Source organism: Dasypus novemcinctus, chromosome 1 (genome assembly GCF_030445035.2).
Source record: "Dasypus novemcinctus isolate mDasNov1 chromosome 1, mDasNov1.1.hap2, whole genome shotgun sequence".
Classification (NCBI taxonomy): Eukaryota; Metazoa; Chordata; class Mammalia; order Cingulata; family Dasypodidae; genus Dasypus; species Dasypus novemcinctus.
This window is the reverse complement of record NC_080673.1, coordinates 118894516-118920297: the sequence shown is the minus strand read 5'-3', so window position 1 is coordinate 118920297 and position 25782 is coordinate 118894516. Positions and strand designations below refer to the sequence as shown.

The 25782-nt window shown below is 37.7% G+C and overlaps 1 protein-coding gene across 3 annotated transcripts in view; it reads right to left on the bottom strand.

The window, feature by feature from the left end:
• WDFY3 (WD repeat and FYVE domain containing 3) overlaps window positions 1-25782 on the bottom strand; it is a 332829-nt gene that overhangs the window by 296651 nt on the left and 10396 nt on the right. Inside the window, exon 2 of one of the 3 annotated variants that reach the window (XM_058296171.2) lies at window positions 4700-4790. The exons of the other annotated variants lie outside the window; for them this stretch is intronic. The gene's annotated coding sequence lies outside the window, so the exon portion shown is untranslated. The remainder of the gene's footprint in view (window positions 1-4699; window positions 4791-25782) is intronic. 3 annotated transcript variants of the gene reach the window in all.

Genomic DNA, 25782 nt, shown 5'->3' with positions numbered 1-25782 from the left:
AACAAGTAGAGGAGTTAATAATTTGTCCAAGTACAAACAGCTGTAAGCAAGAATGCTATGATTTAAACCAGGAAGTAGGACTAAGTTTGGGACTTTAAGCCAAAAATGAGTTCTATATTGCATTTTTTTCACTCGTAAGTCTCCTTTTAAATACTTTATACAGTTTGTGTGTTTGTTTTTAATCACAATGTTGTAAAGACCAATCCATAATTTGTTCCCAAATCAAGTGCCAACTAAGGAATACTCAGTTTGGAAAGCAACTCAATGATGTGGGCATACAAACCTCAGGCTCTAAGGTCTAAGGGCCTAAAATAAATTTTTAAAAAAAGAGAGAGAAAATTTCACAATAGGGGACAAAATGGCAATTAAAGTGATTAGTATTTTTAAGTCTAAATTTTAAATGTCATTTCTTCAAATAAGAGAAAATTGAATTTTAAAAATCCTAAAACTGTTTTACTATGCTATTTTACTGTCCAACTTCTATTTTTTTCTGATCATAGAAACTGTTTTCTAAACTCTGTAATGTAAATTGCACATTAAGTATCTTTGCACATATTTTATTATCTTGAGCTTCCTTCCTTGAATTTTTTAAATTCTCAATAATGTTTTTAGAAAGTGTACATTCTACACAGACCTTCATTCCAGGATGACATTTTTCTAAACCATAAAATATAAGACACTGCTTTTCTTACAGATTCGAAAGCCCAAAATCTAGTCATACATCTACCTATTCTTGTAAGTTTTCATAATAAAGAACGCAAATAAGTCTCAGCTAAATATCCTGGTAACAGTGTTAAAAATAAATTTCATTATTTCAATACTGAGATATTCACAGTATAATAACATTTATGCTCGATTTTTATAATCTGAAAGAGAAATTATTAAAGCAATTTACAAATAATTCTAGCTCACCAACCACTTCTAAATTCAATTGCGTGGTCACATGATTTAGAAATATATGCCCAATCTATTCTAATGAAGTTACTTAAATTAATAAACTTTGTGCAATGAACTTGAGATTTTTTTGGACTAAATTTACTGAAGAAGTGTTAGTCTATGTGCTATACAAATAGACACTTCATAGATTATCTCATACAAATAATGTCAATCAGGTCAAATCTCACTTCCAGAAACATAACTATACTGTCTTCAAAAACTAGCATTACAAAAAAAGCCCATAAAAAACTCTCCAAATATTTCTCCATCAATTAAAGGGTGGTAAGCGCTAGGTGGTAAATGCATGATTGTGCCACTACATTCAGTAAAAGTAATTGTAATTGGGCATTACCATTAGCCAGCTCGAGATAATTTCTAATACTTTGTTATAACTTAGTTGCAGAAAATAGCCACAGAAAAGTTGAAAAATTAATCTTAATAACCTACCACCTCTTACTCTTAAAACTGTTTCAGGGTAATGCAGTAAGATTCCTGGACATTTTATAAGAATGATCAGGTTAACAAGTTAACAAAGTAAAAAGTCAGGTACCACTTGAAGAATTCTACATAGTACAGAAAATAACTTATTAGAGAAAAGGAAACGGAATAAACCTACTTTTGCTTTAAAAAAAAAAAAGGAAATGGAGATTAAATTAAAGTTCTCCTTTTTATAAGGGTGACACACACTTCCTGATTATAAAACCATATGACACAAGAATGATAAATCTGCTTAAATAATTTAAATAATTCATGTATTTTTCTACTCAGCATATTTTTCTCTTCTACATTCTTAGAGAAGGCAGCTTCCAAGGGGGCTCCCAATGAGCCCTATTCCTGGGTATTCACACCCTTGCCCAATCCCCTCTTCTTGAGTGGGGACTAGATCTAGTGACCTTCTAAGGAATAATAACACTGAAAAAATGATGAGATGTCACTTCCAAGATGGGAATAAATAGACTATGCTTCCAACTTGCTCTCCTCTTGATTGCTCACTCTGATGGAAGTCAATTGTCATGCTGTAAGCTGCTTTATGACAAGGCTCACATGAAAAGGAACTGAGGGAAGCTTCTGGCAAACAGCCAGAACAAGGGCTGAGGCCCTCAGTCCAGTAACTGGAGAGGAAGGAAATCCTGCCAAGAACTCTGTGAGTGAACTGGAAGCAGCTCCACCCCTGCCCCACAGCCTTCAGATAAGGCAGCCCTGGTGGACACCTTGAATGCAGCCTTTAGAGATCTGGAGCCAAAAGAACAAGCTAAGTTTCTCGTCCAACAGAAACTGTGAGGTAAAATCTGTTGTTTTAAACCACTGAGCTTTGGGGTAATTTTTATATGGCAATACAAAACTAATATATATACTTAATTCAAAAATAACTTTTATTGGCAGTATCAAAATTAGCCTCAATGCAGAAATGAAGTAGATGATTCAAGTTTTAATTAATTAAAAAAAAAAAGAAAGACATCAGTCCATGCCAGAAAATCTTAGGACCACAGATTTTTTGTAAGCTGGGACATTCACAATCATATATAATTTAATCAACTCATTTTAAAAATTGATGATGATGATGAGCCAGGAACTGTTTTAGGCACTTAACACATAATAATTTCTCACAACAACTCTATGAGGTACTACTATCATCAACTCCATTTTTAAGATGAACAAGTTGATGCCCTGAGGTTAAGGTCACACAGCTGGTAAATGACATGTCAGGCTTTCAATAAATTGAGGTGCAGAGAAAAATAAGTAATTGATCCAAGATCACAGTTAGTAGTTGAGATGGAACGAAGCCTAGTGGTCCTTTCTCCTAGGTTCAGATTTTATTTCTCATAGTCAAATAAAAAAGTCTTTCTTTTGCCTGCTTTATTCATTCTCTGTAACACTGTGATTATCTATCTGCCTTCTCCTCCTCTGTCCTCACAAACATGATTTCTCATTTTCTTCCATGCCCTAAAATTTTCTTATAGTAACCCCATATTTACCCTAAAATGCTGCTCTTCAATTTCAAATACATTTCCTTGTTTCTGTTAAATTTTTTTATACAATGGAACTCAAGATTTCAGTTGTGCAGTTTGGGAAATACAGTTTTAGCTTAAGGCTTGATTCAATTAAAATGCAAATACACCTGGAAGGAGTATATTATTAGCCAACTGCACTTTAGTATGAATACATCAGATCCTTTTCAGAGAAAGGATTTGAAGAAAAGACATCAAGTGCAAAGTTTTAAAATGAACCTGTTCTAAGCCTGACCAAAGAATCAGTCTGTTCTGGGAAATCTGGGGTTACAAGATATAAAGCTGGAGAGGTGAAGGCAACCATGCTTTCCATTATAAAGAACAGAAAAACAGAAAGCTACTATGGTAGTCTGAAACTGTCTGTCCCCAAAAAAGCATGTTTGTAAAGTTAACCCATTCCTGTAAGTGTGGACCCATTCTAAGTAGGCTCTTGGACAAGGCCCACATCATTTAGAATGGGTCTTAATCCTCTTAGTGGAATCCTTTATAAACCAAACAAGAGAAAGCTACAGTAGCAAAATGGGGAAATCAAGGAAACCAGGAGAGAAGGAACAGGCCAGCACACTCAGCCCTGAGCCTTGCCATGTGACAAAGGGGTCCAGAATCACCCGTAGCCAGTCTTGAGGAAGGAAGCATCATCCTTATGATGCCTTGATTTGGACATTTTCATGGCCTCAAAACTATCAGCCTTTACGCTAGTAAATCCCTGTTGTTACTAGCCGACTCATTTCATGGCATCTGCTTTCAGCAGCCTAGTAAACTAAAATAGCTACCTCCCAAAGAAGGGGAGAAGAATGAGAGAGACTACAGAGGAGAGATGGCTCTGCTGAGAGGTAGAGGGAAACCTGACTACATTTGGGTCCTGGGTTCTCACTGTTACCCCAGCTCAGCTGCATTTAAGTTCCTGGAGCCCTTTCTATCCCCTGGGACAGTCCCAAAGGTCTGATAACTTTTCCTCCTTTTGAACCGAATTTGGACTGAGTCATTTGCAATCAGTATAAAATTAACATATTAAAAAAAGTACCCTCTCACTAAGGCTGAAGGACATCACTGAAGGACTCTGGCCTTAAGAAATAAACTCTTCAGTAACAACAGAGCAAAAAAACTCTGGATAGCCAGAGTACTTTCAAATGCCTCAAAATATAGTTTATTCCCCCTATATTTTCAATGTATCATCTCTGGAAACTAAAGTTTCTTTAAAAAAAAAAATAAATAAATAAATAAATATATATAGATACAGGTCATTGTTCAAACTAGTCACCTAAAGCAACACAACAGAGGTAGAGTTCCAAAACCTGTGCTTTAAAAACTGCTAAACATTTTCTCCCCAAAATAAATGGAACATAAAACTATATATATACGTATATGCTAAATATATTTCAGATATCTTAAAGGTACATTTTATATTTGAAAAATTAATGAAATTTTCATTTTTCCAGAAAAAAATAACGCTTTAAGACATGATTTTGTTCTACGTAGCTACCTACAGTAATAAAAGTCATAATGCTTTAATGCCAGAATTGAAACTGAAGATGACTTATTCTAATGTACTTATTTTCCAGTGGAGAAATCTAAAAGGCAACCAAGTAAGGAGGCCTGCCTGAGTTTACCCAAGCATCAGTAGTAGAGAAGGAGTGAAACCCAGCCCTTTGAATCATACCCCAGTGGTCTCACCACTACACAATAATGCAGCAAAGACAATCACAATTCTGCTCCTGGCTCCTTTTCAACAGAGAAACAATCCTTACACTAACCTGATTCTCAGTTCTGGGCTGGCATGAACCTGAGTAGAAACAACAGTAGCAGGCACTTTCTCCCTGAAGTAGATGTGGAGAAGTGTTATACCTGTGATGCAGGAACAGAAACAGAAACACCTAGTTTATATTCAGAATACATTTTGACATCATGAGTTATTCATTTTCCACTGATTCTCTCCTTACCTCTTAGTTGCTGACAATGGTTTAATAAAGGAACTCGTAAAAACACTTTATTTTAGACAGATGAAGAATATAGAGCCACTTAAAGCTACACTAGAGACTATCTTGTTCAGCATCTTCATTTTACTGGGGAGGAAACTGAGACTTAGAGAAGTTATGCAAAGAATCAACCACAGCAGTTACTCAGAGACAGAACCAGGCTCAGAACCCAACATTTCCATTTCTATTTCAGTATTCATTTGTACATCACACTGCCACTTACCAGAGAACAAAATAGAAGACCCTTTCCCCCAAAAAAGTTATTCCTCTAGGTGTATTTGCCAAGCATCTGAAAGTAAATGTGGATTGCTGAACTGACTTTTCTAAATTAAAATCAGAAACATTGCTTACTCACTCAGTAGTCCTAATCTAGCCTCAAGTTTTTTAGCACATCTTATACAGGATACATAAATATTTCTTTTATTTACCATTCAGTAATTTGATACGAAAACACTAATATTTGAATCATGAGATCTGGATTCTGGTTATTCTTAACTCTCAGTAAGTTCTAAGATCTTAGCAGAGCAAATGACTTCTTTGGGCCCAACGCTCGTTTTTTAAAAACTGAGAGGCTTGGACTAATTCCCAGCGACATTTCAACTCTAAAATGTTACATCTAAGTGTGGTGGTTTGAAGCTGTATGCATTCCAGAAAAACATTTTCCTCAATCCAACTCAATCTTGTGGGTGTCACCCCTTGTTGACCACCTTTTGATAAGGCTACTTCAGTTAAGGTGTGATCCACCTCATTCAGTATGGATCTTAACCTTACCACTGGAGTCCTTTATGAACTGAATGAATACACAGAAAGAGAGCACCACAGAAGTAAGAAGCACAAAGCAATGAAGCCGGAAGAGAAGGGAGAGACCATCAAACACCAAGGGCCTTGCCATGGGGCAGGGAGTTGTCTTTGCGAAGAAAGCATTGTCTTGATGTCACCTTAAAAACTTGGACATTTTCCCAGAATCTAATCATAAGCAAATAAATTCCCATTGTTTAAGCCAACCCATTTCACGGTATCTGCTTGAGCAGCCTAAGAAGCCAAAACACTAAGCATATCATTACCTTTTAGCAAGTCTGCTTTTCTGATCAACTATTGTTGTCATATAACTCAATTTGCTAACCTTTTTGATCATATTATTATAATAGTTCAAACAATACCAGTAACACTGCCTGCAAATATATAGTTAATTATCATTCAGGGGAAAACCTATCCAGTAATAACTTAGTCTCGCTCTTTACCTCACTTCTGGCTTATTTTATAGGAACCCAACTAAAAGAAAAGAAAGGTAATTTTAAAAATCTACCCTTAAATTGTTTTTAAGAAAAATCCTGAATTATTTTCCAAAATCATTCAGTTATTCAACAAATAGTTACTGAGTGATTTGCCAGAAGGCAGACATAGGCTTAATCAAAAAGGCGGCTTTAAAACAAGATACCGATAGTGAAATACTGGGTGCTGATAAGAATTCTGGGTGCTGGCAGTGAGAAAGTATGCAGATTTGATGATATGTCTCCTAAACTGTGATTTCTGTGTATGGCTTTGTTATTTTTAAGATGTTATCTGTACATACAACAGTTATTTGAAACATGTTTCAAATTCAAAGCATAATGAAAATTACATACCAACTTAAGAAACTACATGTAAGATTTTCTCCTTCCCTAACCCACATTCCTCATACTTAGCTGCCCCCCATCCTGCAATAACTGATATGTATATTGTATTTATCATTTCTTTCTTTTTAAAAAAAAAATATTATAAACATATATATAAACAATGGTGTTTTGTGTTATTATTTTTATAAAAATGGTATTGATCAGCTCCTGTCTTCTAGGATTCATTTTTTCATTATTATGTTTAAGATTTATCCATGTTTTTGCATGTAGGTGTATTTCATTCAATTTCATTCATTTTCACTGCAGAATAATACTACATTGAAGAAATGTACCACAATTTAATTATCCATTCTTCTGTCAATGGCATTTCATTATCCTGTCTTCCCCCAACAATCCCCCCACAACCCAGTATTTTTTATCAGCTATTATAAATATTTCACCATGGAAGTTCTTATACATTTCTTCTGTTGCACATGTGCAAAAGTTTCTCTTAAGTGTACAGATAGGCACTGAGGGATGCATATGTTTAATGTTTCATGATGATGCCAATTTTTATTTTCCCCAAAGTGTGTTTAGCAATTTATGCTCCCACCAGCAAAAGGTAGGTAGACTGATCCACACCCTCTCCAACACTTCTTACTATGCCAACTTAGTATGCCAACTTCTTTTTTTTTTTAAATTGATTTTGTAAAAATATTACATTAAAAAAAATATATGAGGTCCCATTCATCCCCACCACCCCCACCCCACCACTCCCCACCCCACCACTCCCCCGCCCCCAGCAACATTCACTCCCATCATCATTACACATCCATTGCATTTGGTAAGTACATATCTGGGCATCTCTGCACCTCATGGTCAATGGTCCACATCATGGCCCATACTCTCCCCCATTCCATCCAGTGGGCCCTGTGAGGATTTACAATGTCCGGTGATTGCCCCTGAAGCACCATCCAGGGCAACTCCAAGTCCCAAAGGCGCCTCCACATCTCATCTCTTCCTGCTATTCTCCATACCCATCAGCCACCATGTCTACTTTACCCACTCCAGTGCCACCTTTTCTCTGTGGACCTTGGATTGGTTGTGTCCGTTGCACCTCTATGTCAAGAGGAGGCTCAGATTCCACATGGATACTGGATGCAATCCTCCTGCTTTCAGTTGTAGGTACTCTAGGCTCCATGGTGTGGTGGTTGTCCTTCTTCAACTCCATCTTAGCTGAGTGAGGTGAGTCCAATAAATCAGATTGTAGGAGCTGGAGTCTGTTGAGGCTCAGGGCCTGGCTATCATATTGTCAATCCAGAGATTCAAATCCCCTAAATATATCTTAAACCCCAACACCAACTACAATTCCAGTAAAGAAGCATGAAAGTCTTATGAAAAGAGATCCCATCTGAGTCCAGTTTCATCACGCAGAAACACCAGCTCCAAAGAAGGGCCATCTGACATGACAGTGAACCCCATCTGCCATGACCATAGAACCCGTGGTCTCTTTAGCCCTCCAAGGAACCAATACCTGGGGATTGTATCTACTTTATCTGTCTCTTAGATTCTGCTCAGTTCTGCATAAGGGCAATTCTTCTGACAGCCTCCAGACTCTTTTTTAGAGACTCGTAGCCATATAAACTCACTTCTCCTTTCCTTTTCCCCCTTACATTAGGTCAAACAGCATTTTAAAGTCATGTTATTATATGTAGACAGGGATATTCTGCTGATCTGCATCGAACCTTCAATTCAAGGTCATTTTCCAGTTGCATCATCAGTTGGTAGTTGATAGTGATCCCTCGGTGCCAGGGAGGCTCATCCCCGGGTGTCATGTCCCATGCTAGGGGGAAGGCATCGCATTTACATGCTGAGTTTGGCTTCGAGACTGGCCACATTTGAGTAACATGAAGGCTGTCAGGAGGAAATTCCCAGGCACAGTGCTGCTCTAGGCCTTGTTCTTATTTCAGGCATATAGGCTCACACGCATAGTCATTAGTATCAGGGGCTCACTCTTGGACCCTCATTCCTTCCCGGTCCTTGCCGCTGCACCTTAATTTTAAGGTATAAAATGGTATCTACTTGAGGGCTCAATTTTAATTTCCCTGTTGATTAATGCGGCTGAGCATTCCTTTATGTTTATTGGCCACCTCGTGTTTCCTTTTCTGTGAAATACCTATTCAAATCTTTTGTCCATTTTCCTCCTGAGTTGTTGGCTCTTTACTGTTTCATAGGAATTTTATATGTATTTTAGATGCTGACTATTTGGTTTCACTAGGTTTGAATTACTAGACAGAGACAAATGCTGAGATAAAGAAGTAGAAGCCAAAGTAGCAGGATGGCAGACAGAAGAGCAAAACAGCAAGCTGGAGTACCAATTTTTTATCAATTCATTTTTGTATATTAATACAATCTATAGATAGCTTAAGTTATCACAAATATAAAATATTATATAGTTGATCCACTTTTTTTAAATTGTTTTTTTTTTTTTTGAAGATACAGATCATAAAAAATGTTACATTAAAAAATATAAGAGGTTCCCATATACCCCACACCCAACCCACCCCACTCCTCCCACATCAACAACCTCTTTCATCCTTGTGGCACATTCACTGCATTTGGTGAATACATTTTGGAGCACTGCCGCACCACATGGATAATAGTTTACATTGCAGTTTACATTCTCCCCCAGTCCTTTCAGTTCAGTGGGTTACGGCAGGATATATAATGTAAAGCACCTGTCCCTGCAGTACCACCCAGGGCAATTCCAAGTCCCAAAAGCGCCCCCCACATCACATCTCTTCTTCCCTCTTCCTGCCCTCAGCAACTACCATGGCCACTTTCTCCACATCAATGCTACAATTTCTTCCATTACTAGTCACAGTAGTTCTATAGTAGAATACCAGTAAGTCTACTCTAATCCATATTTTATCCTCCATCCTGTGGACCCTGGGATAGTGATGTCCACTTCACCTCTAAATCAAGAGGGAGCTTAGATCCCACATGGTTGGTGGATGTGACTCTCCTGCTTGCAGTTGTAGGTACTCTCAGTTCCCTGGTGTGGTGGCTGATCGTCTTCACCTCCCTCTTAGCTGAGCTGGGTAAGACCAATGAAGAGAGTTTATATGGCCGAGTCTTCAAAAAAGAGTCGAGAGGTCACTAGAGGGGTCCTGCTTATGCACGCCTCAGCAGGATCCCAGAAACAGCCAAAGTAGATACAACCCCAGGTAGTGGTGCTCCTGAGGGCTATAGAGACACACAGGTTCTGTGGTCATGGCAGATGGCTCTGGAGTTCAGTGCCTTATCAGTGGGCCCTACATTATAATTTGTGCTCCTGAGGGTGGAGTTGGACTCAGATGTGACCTTGCTACATATGCCTCTTCTGTCACTTTTACTGAACCTGTGGCTGATGCTTGGGTTGGTGTATACTCAGGAGACTTGAATCTCTGGACTGGCCATATGCCAGCTGGGCCCTGAGCCTCAGCAGAGTTGCAACTCCTACTCTCCGGTTCATTGATCTACTTATATAGTATTTTATTTTACTATGAATTCAACAAAAGATAAATGCAAAGAAATGATTTTTTAAATGTAACCATTTACTATACTTACTGCAATAAAATAATCAGTATGGTAAATAGTTACATTAAAAATAAAGGGGGTTTAGATTCTGGTGGATTATCTCACTTCTTTTCCACCAACCACTGTCATATTCAACAATGCTTGGCTCCTGGGGCTATAACACCAATACAAAGGAAAATATTACAAATATGTTCATTGCAATTCATTCCAAAGAACCAAGTTCTTTATAAATAAGTCTAAATGTAAAAGGCAGATATTTAAAATTATTCAGAACACAAAAAAGCTGCAAAAATCACCTTTACACCCCAATTCACCTATGTTATCTCTCGTTTTATTCATACTTGTGCGCACTCACTCTCTTTACATACCCAAATTTTTTTCTGAATTAAATGACAATTAATTCTATACATCATTGCCCTCTGCTCCTTGCTTCAATGTCTATTTCCTAAGGATAGAGATATTTTCTTTCATAACCACTGTACACTTGTCAACTTCAGTAAATTTTACATTCTTAACAATTTTTTTAATCAAATCTATGGTCCATATTCCAATTCTTTCAATTGGTTCAATATCCTTTATAGTCTTCCCCCCCCCCTCCCCAACATTTAGTACAGGATCCAGTCTAGGGTCAAGTATAGCACTTCTCTCTTTCATGTCCTTTAGTCTGGAATACTTCCACAGCCTTTCTATTTTATGACATTTTTTTTCCTGAAGAATACAACCTTCTTCATTTGGGGTTTGTCAGATGTTGCCTCTTGATTAGATCCAGGGTAGGTAGTGTTGGTCAGAGTACTACACAGGTAATGATGTAGCCCCACAAGGTGTCATCCTGGAGTCACATGGTATCCATCTACCCCATACTGTCATTGGATTTTTCCAACTTAAAATCACTGAATTTCCCCTTGCAACTAATATACTGTCTGTGGGGAAATACATCAAGGCATGGATATATCCTATTTCTCATCATTTTTTTCCCTAGATTTTTGTTATGATTCTTGCTCTATCTAATCTTTACCATGATAGCTGATGATTTTTCCATCTCCAAAACTCAGTATTCTAGTGGTATACAAGACCCTTCCCTTCCCCATTTATTCAGTGGTTTATTATCATTATAGCTGAGATCCTATTTTAATGGTTCATAATGCATTATTATACTAAATTATTTCGATGCTCAAAATTTGGCAGTGGAAGCCCAATAGGCTTCTTGTTACATGCCCCCAACCCTCACCAGCACCCCCCCCCCTTTTTTTAAACACTTTCTTGTTTTGTTGTTCCAGGCTTACCTTGTATTTTTAAATATCTGTGGCCTAGAATCGGCCATTTTTTCTGAGGAATTAGGAATGGTATTAGCAACCAAGATTTGGGAGTTAGGTGTGCTCATTGTTAGTGGTTTATTTTTGCTTCTTAGCCTCTTTGTTGGACAGGGCTAGGAAGTACATGCATATACACACAACATACACATATACAAACATACATTCATATATTCCTTCAGTGTGGTTATTTTACTAACTTAGGTTGATTTTTATTTTTACAATAAGGTTCACTTGTTTGTTTGCCTTCATTTTAGCATTTTCCAATTTCCCATCCTTATTATGAATACAGAAAACAGCATGTTTTGAAAAGTCATACTTCTTTTAAAATTCTCAATCATTCATATAAGCCTTTTTTGTCTCATTACCTCCCACATTCTTTCTTTCCAAAAGTTAAGCAGATATTTTATTTCTACTTTTTTCATACACAAAGGATGCTATACTACATGTTTGTTTACACTAACCAGCTCAATCCAAACAGAAGGAACTCTTCCCAAAGCATTTTATGAGACCAACATTACCCTGATAAAAAAAACAGAAAAGACATTACAAGAAAACTAGAATCTAATATCCCTTTGAACATAGATGGAAAAAAAATTAAAATACTAGCACATCAAATCTAGCAAAATATAGAGAGGGCAACATATCATGGCCAAGTTGAGTTTATCCTATGACTACAAGGCTGGTTCAACATTCAAAAAAAAAAACTGATGTAATTTACCCTATCAACATAATAAAAAGAAAAAAAGCAATGATAATCTTTCAATAGAAGCAAAAAAAAGAAATAGGCAAAATTCAACATGCTTTCATTATAAAAACTCTTTAAGAAACTAGGAGTAGAATGGAACTTCCTCAACTTGTTAAAGAGCATCTATAAAAATACTTCAGCTATCCAATATTTGAAAGCTCTGATAAATTTTAGCTACGAAATCCTATTCGTTTTTATTTTTTTAATTTATTTTTTATTTCTTTCCCCTCCCCCCTCCCCCCACAGTTGTCTGCTTTCTGTGTGTTCTTCTGTGTCCGCTTGTATTCTTGTTAGCGGCACCTGAACTCTGTTTCTCTTTTTGTTGTGTCATCTTGCTGCATCAGCTCTCCATGTGTGTGATGCCACTCCTGGGCAAGCTGCACTTTTTTCATGCTGGCTGGCTCTCCTTACGGGGTGTACTCCTTGCACATGGGACTCCCATTCGCAGGGGACACCCCTGTATGGCATGGCACTCCTTGTGCACACCAGCACTGCGCGTGGGCCAGCTCACCACATGGGTCAGGAGGCCCTGGGTTTGAACCTTGGACCTCCCATGTGGTAGGCGGATGCTCTATCCGTTGAGCCCAATTCACTTCCCACAAAATTCTATTAGAAGTCCAAGTAGAAGAGAGAACTCCTGCTGCAATCTGTACTGTCACTGGAATGACACATTGTGTGTACAACAGTATTAGAGTAGTAGCAAATTATTTCTCAGAGGTGGGACAGCTATACTGGGATAGTTACTCTTGGTTGGGATAGAATTTTCATAAGCTATGAAGAATTTAAAATTTATGAGAAAACAACTGTTCAAATAAAGCTAAATCAATTACTCATAATAATTTTTTAAAAAATACTACAGGTAACATCATAATAAATGGTGAAAAAGTAAATACTTTCTGCCCATGGTCAGAAGCAAGGCAACGATGTCTATTTTTACTATTCCTATTTAACACTGCTTTATTAGTCAGCCAAAGGAGTGCTGAAGCAAAATACAAGAAATTGGTTGGTTTTTATAAAGGGTAATTATTTGGGGTAGGAGCTTACAGATACCAGGCCATGAAGCATAAGTTACTTCCCTCACCAAAGTTTATTTTCACATGTTGGACCAAGACGGCTGCCGACGGCTGCCGACGGCTGCGAGGGTTCAGGCTTCCTGCATTCACCCCTTCCCGGGGCTTGCTTCTCTTTCCTCTGTGTGCTTTCTTCCTGGGGCTTCAGCTTAAGGCTTCAGCATCAAACTCCAACATCAGAACTCCAAGAGGTGGAGACTGAACGCCCTACTGGCACAAGAGGTTTACCTGATTACTTAATCAAGTAAACATCTGAATCCAATATAATCTAATATTCCCAGAAGAAAGGATCAGTTTACAAACATAATTCAACATATCTTTTTGGAACTCATCAACAACGTCAAACTGCTACAACTGTACTGGAAGTACTAGCCAATGTGATAGGAATGTTATCTTACCATCTTAATATATGCTTTCATATTCACAGGATATATAATATATTAGCACTCTATAAAGCAAAATGAAGGTAAATTTTACAGTGACATCTTTATAGCTGAGGAACTAAAAAACATGAATTCACAAATGGAAAATACCTGACTCAACCAAGGCAAAAAAAATTTTTTTAATATATTTACATGCCAAGGTTTAAAAACTTTGCTTAAAACAAAAAAGAAAATATAATAAAAAATAATAAATAAAACTTTGCTTAACTTTTAGGAACATTTAGAATATTTTATTACTTCTGTAGTAGAACCTTCTTGGGATAGTTGTAGAGTTTATAAACTTTCCCTTTTCTAAGCCGTATTTAACGTCCTTGAAAGAAAAGATTCGAGTATAAATGGCAGGGATACTGGGGAACAGCACCTGACTGAACCTCTCACAACAGGTTCAGAGCCTACAAATTTGCTTTCTATGTATATGCTCACCAGAATCTGTCACTGCCAAAGCAAACAAAGATATATAAGGCTGCTGAATAACTGGGTGGATAAGATGATCTGCCTCATACATCAAGTCATACTCCTTCCCCAGTCAGCCGGGGCTTGCTCACTGGGTTCATGAACAAAACAACCAGGTGACAGGAGAAGCAATTACACAATGGCCCAAGTGCATGGACTCACTAAGACTGACCTCATTTCCACTATTGTAGAGAACCCATTTGTCTGAGTCCCCCATAGGGCACCAGTCTTAGAAGAATCCCCCAACTACTTCTTAGCAGACAGATAACATCAAACCCTTTGCATTATAGAAATGGTGGTAGCTTTTGCCCTCAGTTTGAGATACCAATTCTGAATTTGACTCTATAAGCACCACTACCTATGTTAACTGAATGCTTCATACAACTTTAAAGTATCCTACAGGGTCTCTGATCTAGGATTTCACTTCAAGTGGCAAAGGGTAGTGGCAGGGGCTTCATTAGTCTTATTAAGTAGCCTCTCATTCAAAAGCAGCTGCCCTCATAACAGGGGATAATGGCTTCTGGAAGTTTGATATGCCAACTCTTGCCCGAGGTAAGAATTTTTAAAATTGAGATGCTATTTTGCAGGATTAACAAAAAAAAGAGCTCTAAAAAAAATGTACACTTTGGATGGATTGCATGCTTTATTAATATATATCAATAACACTACACTGATTTTTTTTTAATAAAAATCTCTAAATTACCAAGCAGTATATAATGTCTCCCATCCCCAGAACACATGGGATATGGGCTTTCACCTGCTTCTAAATTTTTGTTTCTTGTCTCAAGAATTCTGGAATCTGCTCATCTACAAATTTTAATACCCAAGGAAGAAATACCTATACCAGGACCTATAACTATTCCACTCTATTGAATGCTGAGTGTATCATGTCCAATTTGATTTCCACACAACAGTAGGAAAACAAGTAAAAAGAGGGAAACGGACTTGGCCCAGTGGTTAGGGCGTCCGTCTACCACATGGGAGGTCCGCGGTTCAAACCCCAGGCTTCCTTGACCCATGTGGAGCTGGCCCATGCGCAGTGCTGATGTGCACAAAGGAGTGCCGCCCCACGCGCAAGGAGTGCGCCCCTTAAGGAGAGCCGCCCAGAGCGAAAGAAAGTGCAGCCTGCCCAGGAATGGCGCCGCCCACACTTCCCATGCCGCTGAGGACAACAGAAGTGGACAAAGAAACAAGAGGCAGCAAATAGACACAGAGAACAGACAACCGGGGGAGGGGGTGGAATTAAATAAATAAATAAATCTTAAAAAAAAAGTAAAAAGAGAGGTTACAGAATTGGTTGGGGGGGGCAAGAGGGGAGCCCCAGTAAGGGGAAAAAAGCTGCATTGGGGGCTAGGAATACTGTGAGAAGTTAGGGGAATCCTCTGGAGTATCTTCTGGTAACAATACTATGAACAGTGTTACAATTCCATACAGTTAGAACTATCAGGGGTTCTGACCCTTTTGGGAAGGAAGAACAGGTCACCTTGCTAGGAACAGAACCCCAATGACTTAAGATACAAGCAGAAGGCAAAAGAAATACAAAATCAGAAGGGAAACAGGCAAACACTTTGTGCAGATGCAAAACTAAGGCTTGCAGCCACAATTTAAGTCTTTAGTAGTTACTGGTACTCATGTCCCTTCCTTTTAAATACATTTCTTTTATTTTCTTTTCCTTTCCCCCAATGATACAGATGGCAAGTTGGAAGGAGTTAAATTTAGGAAAGAATCACAATGGAGCCAGGGGCAGTAGTGAGAGCACTCAAGAGCCAGCAGCCCTATGGCACTACCTCAGGATATTGTGTTTGCCAGAGCTTGTATTTGCACTTTCTCTCACTAGAAAAATCCTATCAATAGTGAGGGGAAAAGAGAGAAGGGAAAATGGAGGTTAAACAGAAGATAAGATGCTCTATGTTATCTCCTAGGATGCTGTCAGGCTTTTGCTCTCCCCTTCTCTGGGAATGGCCCCAGCACACAATCTTGCATCCCCTGGCTCTGGGAGAAACAGATACCTGATCTGAAGGGGGCCAATCTAATCCTTTCTTGCTGGAATATAAAAATTCAAAAGGTGAGACAGAGAAACAAAATCTTTAAAGCTAAGTCACATTAAAAACAGTAGAAAGAAGCTGTAAAAACCCTGCTAATGAGATCTCTGGAGTTCATCTGGTTTCTACTATTCAAGCCACACTTGTTCAAGTCATCATTCAATTCCCAGTATGGGTCCCACATACTCCTTTTTTCTGCCTTAAGCTAATGAACGTCTGTTGATTAAAACCAAACAATGCTATTAGAACTTTTTCTACAAAGCAGATTAAGTTATAGGAGGTCCTTATTTTAATGTCAAATTATCATAATCATACATTTTCCTTGCTTCCTCTCCACTCAGAAATTAAACTCCTAAAATAGTACTTTTGCATTCAGAACTGACATTAGAACCCTCATGCCTAACATGCTTTTTCATATCCTGCTATTTTGCAAGAAAGCATATTTACTCCAAAGCTTTAGTTTGTTCGTCTTCCCAGCAGTTCCCTGTTGAGATATTACAATGACGCCTCAGCAGTTCTCTGCATCTCGTGATGCCAGAGCAGTGCCAATAAAGTAGACTAAACAATTACTGATTAACAATGGATTTTTTTCCCCCTAAAACATAGTTAATAGTATCCTAAAGAATGTCAAACCCAGCCTGTGTCTGCTCCCCAATGTCTCACTTCTCCTGTCGCTTAAATCCTAGATCACCAACATGGACTTGTGACAAAAGGTGCTTAAGCAACTTCGACCCCAATTTTTGATTCATCATCATTAACACTTACCTACCCAGACTTTATGCCCCAGGTTAGGTAACTAGGGTTTTCTAGTTTCTTCTGATATTCATTCAATTTTTCTACTCCTACCCCTTTCACTGTCTTAGCCCTGTTTATACCTGTTATAACTAAGCTTCTTGTTTCACCTTTTGAAGCTTGCTAGTTTGGTCCCTGACTTTTTCTTTGGAGGACTGGGTCCCCACCTTTGGATTATCAGTCACAATCCCAAAGACTTACATCATACCATTATCTAGAGTACAGTATCCACCAAATTCTCTGGAGACCACTGATATAAACATAGATGTATGTAGGCATGCATGTACTCATTCAATTAGTTATTTACACACACATACAACCTCCTATCCCAGATGCCATGTGCTTCTTTACCTTGAATTCCACTGACAATTCAAGGTGAGCTGTCTTAAATGGATTGATCTCTAGCTGTTCTAACCCTGGTATGGCCCAGCAAAGAGAACTTTTCCTCAGCATCTAAAGTTTTGTCTAGATCAGCTCTAACAGGCAGAATTATTTTTAAGTGTGCAACCATCCCAGGCTGTCCCATACAACAGTAACTTCTGCCCTAATCTAACACTTGACCATGCTCTCTCACATTACAAATGCAACAAAACTCTGTCATATCTTGAAATATGGAAAAGGTAAGCAAACTTTGAGAATGCAGAAACAAACAAAAACAAGGGGGAAAATATTTATTTTCTAAATGGTGTGAGATGAAAACATTGTAAAACAGTAGTATTAATACAATAACATAACAAAGGAAAGATTCTTGGATGTTAACATACCAAGTTTTTGGGAAGCGGATATGGCTCAAGCAGCTGGGCACCCACCTACCACACAATAGGTTCATGTTCAGTTACTGGTGCCTCTTAGAGAAGACAGCAAGAAGGCAAGCTGATGCAACAGGCTGGCACACTAAGCTGATGCAACGAGATGTCACAGCAAGGAAAACACACAATGAGAGACACAACAAGGAGGGAGCAAAGGTGGCTCAAGCCATTGGGCACCTCCTCCCACATAGGAGGAGGTCCCAGGTTTGGTGCCTGGTGCCTCCTAAAAAAAAAAAGCAAAAAACAGACACAAGAGAGCAGGCAGCAAGTACAAACAATGGGAGGAAAAACAAATAAGTAAAATGAATCTTTGAAGATAATACCAATTTTTTTAATCACCAAAGACACAATTTTTAAAAATAGAAATCAAAACAAGAACAACATTTCATTTTATAAATATAATATTATAGCACATGGGAATGACTAGCTCATTTCTAAGAGTCTTTTTTTAAGGTACCAGGGCCAGGGATTGAACCCCGGACTTTGTATGCAAGAAGGTGGCGCTTAACCACTGAGCCACATAGGCATCCTTGAGTTGGTTTTTACGCATGTTTGCTTGTTTTGTTTTTAGGAGGCCTATAACCAAACCCAGGACCTTCCTTGCAGGAGGCAGGCACTCAACCACTTGAGTCACATCCACTTCCTTTAACAGCAATATTTTTTTTTCTTATTTTTTTTTAAATGTTACATTCAAAAAATATAAGCGGTCCCCATATACTTCCCACCCCCCTTACCCCACTCCTCCCACATCAACAACCTCTTTCATCATTGTGGGACATTCACTGCATTTGGTGAATACATTTTGGAGCACTGCTGCCCCACATAGATAATGGTTTACATTGTAGTTTACACTCTCCCCCAGTCCACCAAGGGGGCCATGGCAGAACATACAATGTCCAGCATCTATCCCTGCTAACAGCAATATCTTGATACAAAGGAGCTAAGAAACAACAGAACAACAAAAATATAACTATAGCTAGTCATATAAATCATTACCTCTTTTGATCAATGCTGCATTCTTTATGAAACCTACTGAATTTCTAATTCCATTTCATGCTAAAATTTAGGATTCCGAACACTTTCTCCAAAATTCTAGTTTCATTATTAATACCATACCCCTTACTAAAGTTTTTTCCTCTCCTAGCTTTTTCTACAGCCTTTATTCCTAAACAAAGATCAAGCCACAAATGAGATCATCACTTGCATAAGGATAAGACTGGAAAGCAGTCCAAGATTCAAGAAAAGAGGTACATATAATAATCTCAGGTTCCTTAGAAGCCAAGATAGCTGGAGTAAGAACAAGAGCAATGGAGAATAAGAAACTCCAAATACTATGGTTTGGAGGTAAAGCCAATGACACCTCAAAACAGATGTAATTACCATATCACTTAATGATTATCTGTTCGTGAGCTAAACTAGTTTATGAGTTACTTAAAAGGTTGAATTCTATCTTTCTATCTTAATATTTTCACCATACAAAGCAGACCATAAATGCTTATTTAACGGGAGAAAAAAAAGAAATCAAGTTTTCAGAGACTAGTAAAGAAGAATCAAATGTACTAAGCTTACATTGCAATACAGTCACTGTGGAATGTCAACTGCCCTGGAGGACTTTAAAAAGAATAAGTGTGATGTGAGTTCTAAGTAAGTCCCCTTTCTCAAAAACAACTCCTTACTGATCAATTAAGCACAATGTAAGAAACATCTCACATTATAAATTCTTTTCATTTGCTCTTACTCTTTAAATACAAAGCAATTATTTTCCTCTAGCCAAATTTTATATTACATAACCCTTCCCTCAATCTAACACTACATTTAATATCTATCTCTTAAAAATCCATTTTGCTACTTATTTTGGCAACACTTGTCAATACTTCAGGCATCTGGGAATGAGTTACAGGTCAAAATAGTTATATTTGAAATTGGTGTTCACAGACATGACTTTTTTCTTTGTCACAGAATATACAGTAAGATGACTCTCATGAAGAAAGCACATTATCAAATGGGAAAATAAAAATTGAATTCAATTTTTTCTTTTTTTAATTTAGTTTTAACAATTCCAACAAGCTAGAGCATTCTTTACTAACAGGCCACTTTGCCTTATTTAAAATTTGTGTCACAAAAATAGGAATTTTAACTGATTCCTAAATTGTAACAGATGATGAAATGCAAAAGCCTAACTCAAACCCTGTACACTAAGCACAGTACTTATTTCTACTACTTTAGAACAAACAAAAATCTAAAAGAATATTGAATTCAATACTGAACACATTTTGTAAGAGACTTCTAAACTTTAACAGAACTCAACAAAGCACATGCAGATGTGATTAATATTAATAAGCTATGTCTGATGTGAATTAACAACACCAAAATTAACAATTAGGTTCTGGAATGTAACCAATCTTCCATTAAAATTGTGCTTGCTGAACCAGATTATCACTGGATTGGAATGATGCTTCAATAGATAAACATCAGAATACACAAAAGCAACTATTAAGCCCTGCACTGAAAGTGGGTGTCAACAGAGTAGGAAAAATGCTGGAATATATGAGGACCCTTTTGAAGCTCTTTCAACACTGGTAAGCAGCAGTCAAAAGAGGCTCATTTTTTATAAAAGATAATTCAAAGTACAAGAAAATCCAAAGAGTAAGCATTCCAAGAAAGATATGATACTCTTCTACACTCTATGTACAGAGATCAGTAAAACTGCCCTCTCGTAAAGGCTATGCAGCAAAGTTTTTTCCTACCCTTGCCCAACTACAAAAATGCATGTCAGTGGTAAGGGTGGCCTTTATGCATTCAAAAGCTGCCACGTCTTGATGGGCTTTCCTATACCGTCCTTAAAATATAAATACCTTGGTTATGCAACCTCAGGAAGTTAGTAAGCACTGAACTTATTTACTCTGGTGACTCAAATTTGAATCTAGGTCTCTGTGGAAAAAGAGGTGGAGAACATGGATGAATGTCTGGAAACCATTTTTCATTAATATTTATTGCATAACTAAAGCAAACTGGAAAGATTTTCTGCTTTCATATGTTTGGCAAAGAAGTTGTTTTCAGAAATGCTTCAGATTTGACTAGGTGTAATATGGCATTTGCCATAACGAATCACCCAAGCAGAACAATTCACCAATACACAGAACTCTCTTGTGTTGTCTTCCTCTTTCTCCTCTTCTTTCTCAATCATATGGCTATTCATTCACCACCATCTTCTTTTTCTTTTTCCTCCAGGCTTTTCTCTAAGCCTGCCACTGATAGCTACCTCTTGGCAATGCTGAACCCCTTTCCAATGTCAAGATAATTTTCAGTGCTATTTTATTCAGAAATAATAGATATACTATAAACATTGGAACCTGGAAATAATAGCAATAAATCAATATTTACCTCAACCAAAGAGATAACTCTAGTAATTTACTTCTGAATTTAACAAATTAAATGAAAGATATAAAGCATGTCATTAATCCAATGACGAATTATCTGTAAAAAGGATACAAGCTAGGGAAATCATATTTAGTGCAATGTTTATGGTGACCTCATAAAATGCTTTAAAAGCAAGAGTAGGCGGTGGACTTGGCCCAGTGGTTAGGGCATCCGTCTACCACATGGGAGGTCCGCGGTTCAAACCCAGGGCCTCCTTGCCCCACGTGGAGCTGGCCCATGTGCAGTGTTGATGCGCGCAAGGAGTGCCCTGCCACGCAGGGCTGTCCCCTGCGTAGGGGTGTCCCCCACGTAGGGGAGCCCCAAGCACAAGGAGTGCGACCTGCAAGGAGAGCTGTCCAGCGCAAAAGAAAGTACAGCCTGCCCAGGAACGGTGCCGCCCACACGGAGAGCTGACTCAACAAGATGACGCAACAAAAAGAAACACAGATTCGCATGCCGCTGACAACAACAGAAGCGGCCAAAGAAGATGCAGCAAATAGACACAGAGAACAGACAACCGGGGTGGGGGGGGAAGGGGAGAGAGATAAATAAATAAGTCTTAAAAAAAAAAAAAGCAAGAGTAAGGTTTTCATGTCAAAACTATGTTCATTTTTTTTAAAATTTCTCCTCCCTCCCTCCATTGTCTACTCTCTGTGTCCATTTGCTGTGTGTTGTTTTGTGTCTGCTTGTATTCTCCTTATGCAGCGCCAGGATCCTGGGAGAGAGGCAATCATTCTCTTGTGCCACCTCAGCTCCCTGATCTGCTTTTATTCTCTCTCCTCTGTTCTCTTTCGTTGCGTCATCTTGCTGCGTCAGCTCTCCACATGGGCCAGCACTCCTGCGCAGGGCAAGACTCCACGTGGGCCAGCCTGCCTTCACCAAGAGGCCCTGGGTATCAAACCCTGGATCTCCTATATGGTAGACAGGAGCCCAATTGCTTGAGCCACATCTGCTTCCCTCAAAATTATGTTTCTAAGTGTTTTACTTTACTCCTAATACTTACCTTAATTATATAAATATTATATGCAGGCAATTTTTTCCCCCAAGAAACTTCATCTGATTCAAGGAAATCAATAAATTTTATTACTTTCTAATTCTGATGAGTATATTTCACAATTTTCACCAAATTGTCACCAAGAAAGTTCTATCACTCTCTAATACTCAAATCACATATCAAATTTGGGCACTCCTAATTACTTCAGCCAAAAGTAAGCTTTCTGCCTACTAAGTGTCACAGCACTTCTGTACCTCTCTAACAGACTAATTACATACTATTCAATTACTTGTGTATTTATGTTTAAGCCATCTATGGCTTAAACACCAAAGTATCTCCCATAGTACCCAGCACAGCACAAAATAAATTGTTTAATGAATATTTAGAAAAATATAGAGAGAATTATTAATTTACATTAGAGCACCATGAGAGTCTACTTTACACTGTATTACCATTTGGGGAAACAAAGACCAGGTTCCCCAGCAGCAAGTTTAGTGCCTTATACTTGATCTAATTTAATCACTAGCCATTACACAAAGTGGATCAAATCAAGTTAAATAAAATTATTTGGCAATCAATACATAATGACTACTATAAAAATAACTGGCACAGTGTTTATTTCATACTGTTTACTTAATTATGGTATTTCTCATCTAAAACATCCAACACAGTGTTTTAATAAATGTACCATGGGGAAAGAGCTTGAGGTTTAGAATCAGAGAGACTAAGGCTTTAATCAAGGTATTCTAATTATCAATATAGCTAGAGATTTCTAAAGTGAAAAGAATAAAGAAACCTAACAAAACAAGTACTACCATTCCATCAACTGATAGTAAGCTGCCTTAGAATTCCTGAGGATGACAGTAAACACTTATTTTCTTTACTTACATAATTTTCTGACAACATGCTTATTACCTAAGTGAATCATTCACTCAACAAATACTTATTAAAGGTCAATTATGTAGTTAGGTGTATGTGTTTAATGGGAACAAAATTTGCTGAAATACCTTATACATTATGTGGTAATGCTCTTTAACAATTTATTCAATTACACTACAAATACCCCTTATAACATTTTCAAAACCTCTATATTCAGGATAGCAATAGCAGATACTTAATAAACATTCCTTGACTACCTGCTCAATATTTCTTTCTTTATATATAATGAAAGTTCTCAGGAAGCAAATATAGGAATGATTAAATTAAATAAAGATGTTCAGCACAGAAGTATTAAGAAGAATACCATGTAACTGAAATTTTACTTGACTGTATTTGTATTCAGGGCTGTGACTAAATTATCCACTGAAAAATAATCAGCCATTTACCTCACTACCTATCATCCTTTTGATAGGAAAAACAGGGACAAAACAAACCCTCGGTTTGCTGCCTATGGAAACAAGGTGTAGAAAATGAATTTCCACACACTAATTTTGAGGAAAGAATACTACAACCCTTGGCTGAACAAAAATATAAACATTCTTGTGTTTGTCAACAATTTTCAAAATGAGCAGAATGATCATTATGCTTTTAGTAATAAAATATTAACAAGTTATTGTGAAGGATACCTGGGGCTCTGTATAATTTTTGCAACTTCCTTAGAGTTTATAATTACTTCAAAATTAATAAAAATAAACAAATTAGTAAGGTAATGCAGTTTAAACAATGTTAGATTAAAAGAGATAAACAAATTGTTTTTCTAAAGTCAATGCTTCAAATATACTAACAGATTTGAATATTTAGAGAAGTTACTTGGAATTCTTTTTAATGTATCGAGTTGTATATAAAATAGTTAATCACATCCTAAGTTACACAATTTTTAAAGACAAATTTATGTATGTGTTTTACTTAGGGCAAGGCAGAAAACCTACAAGTTCCTGTATGGATAAACTAATGAGTTGTTTCACCTAAAGAAAATATCGAATAATACAAATTAATTTTGGTATGACTTTTTAATAAACTAGATATGGCTGTGTAATTTATTGCTATTATTCTTAAATTAGTATTAAATTAGTTGGCATCCTTTAAACCCATATCAGCTGGAGAGCAGAAGGAAACAGGCTAGAAGGAGAGATTATACTAGGAAGAGGAAGCTGGCCTGGGATTAACATACAGCAGATGCATCAGGTATTGACCACATACCTATTACTCATGTCAAAAGTCACCCCAGATGCTGGATCTGTAACATGATCCCTACTCACAACGTCGGTACCAAGGACTTAATAAACTGAAGAAAGATAAAATAATTGTGTCAGAAGTCAGTCACCCAACTGTGTAAGAGACCTAGAGTAGACAGGGCTTCCAACAGAGGAGGAGCCACACCAGATAGCACAGGGACCAGCCCAACAGGAAAAAGCTCTCTAGTGGCCGAAGTAGAACAAGAATTCAAATCTCTTCATTTCTAGACCTCTGATGTGTCATTATAAATAAGCAATTATATTTTATAGGTAGTAATAAGTGACACTTAAAAGGATTAGGCTGTACACAAAAGAATCAAGCTACTGTATGTTGTTTATTAAAATATATATACATATAACAATCCTCATTCATTCAGTAGTCTGCTAAACTCCAAAAGATCAGTGCAGTACTTTAAAATCCACTGTGGCTTCACATGTGTTTAACTGATTTACATAGTTTTTCATCCAAACTTACAACCACACCAAAATGCATAATTACAGTACGACCTAAGTCAGTGTTCTTTACTAAGTACACATTCAGTTTTCTTAAGGCTTAAAAGTATCTGGTATTGGGTCAACATAAGGAAGCAAAGTGTTGTCAAAGTACACCAACAAGTCCCAAGCTTATTCAAATACTGCAGAACATAGTCACCATGGCGTTCTTTTGTGGACAATCATCAATAACATACTAAATGATATAATCAAATTAATTCATTTATATTGTGTTAAAATAAATACTAATATAAAACAAACAAATAGAAGAAGGTGTAAAAGTTAAAATAACTTTTTGGGAGAAAACTTAAACCTAAGAAAATAATTTATAATTTTCTTTGACTTGAGAAAACTAATGTGCTACTTTAAGAATGAAACCACTCAGAAATACAACCGAGGCCCTACTAACAAATAACCATCAAAAAATAAAAGCAGAGGGAAGCAGATTTGGCTCAACTGACAGGGAACCCACCTACCACATGGGAGGTCCAGAGTTCAAATCCAGGACCTCCTGACCCGTGTGGTAAAGGTGGCCCACGTGACGTGCTGAGGTACGCAAGCAGTGCTGTGCCACACAGGGGTGTCCCCCGTGTAGGGGAGCCCCACGCGCAAGGAGTGCACCCTCTAAGGAGAGCCACCCCATGCGAAAAAAGTGCAGCCTGCCCAGGAGTGGCACCACATACATGGAGAGCTGCACACACACAGCAAGGTGACGCAACAAAAAGAGACACAGATTCCTGGTGCTGCTGACAAAGAATACAAGCAGACATAGAAGAACACACAGCAAATGGACACAGAACAGACAACTGGGGGGGTGGGGCCGCAGGGAGAGAAATAAATTTAAAAAAAAAAAAAGGCAGAAACAAAAAACTAACAACAAAACCAAAATAAAGCAAAACCAAAACAGCACTTTAATGAAATTACATCTTATTTGGTCAAC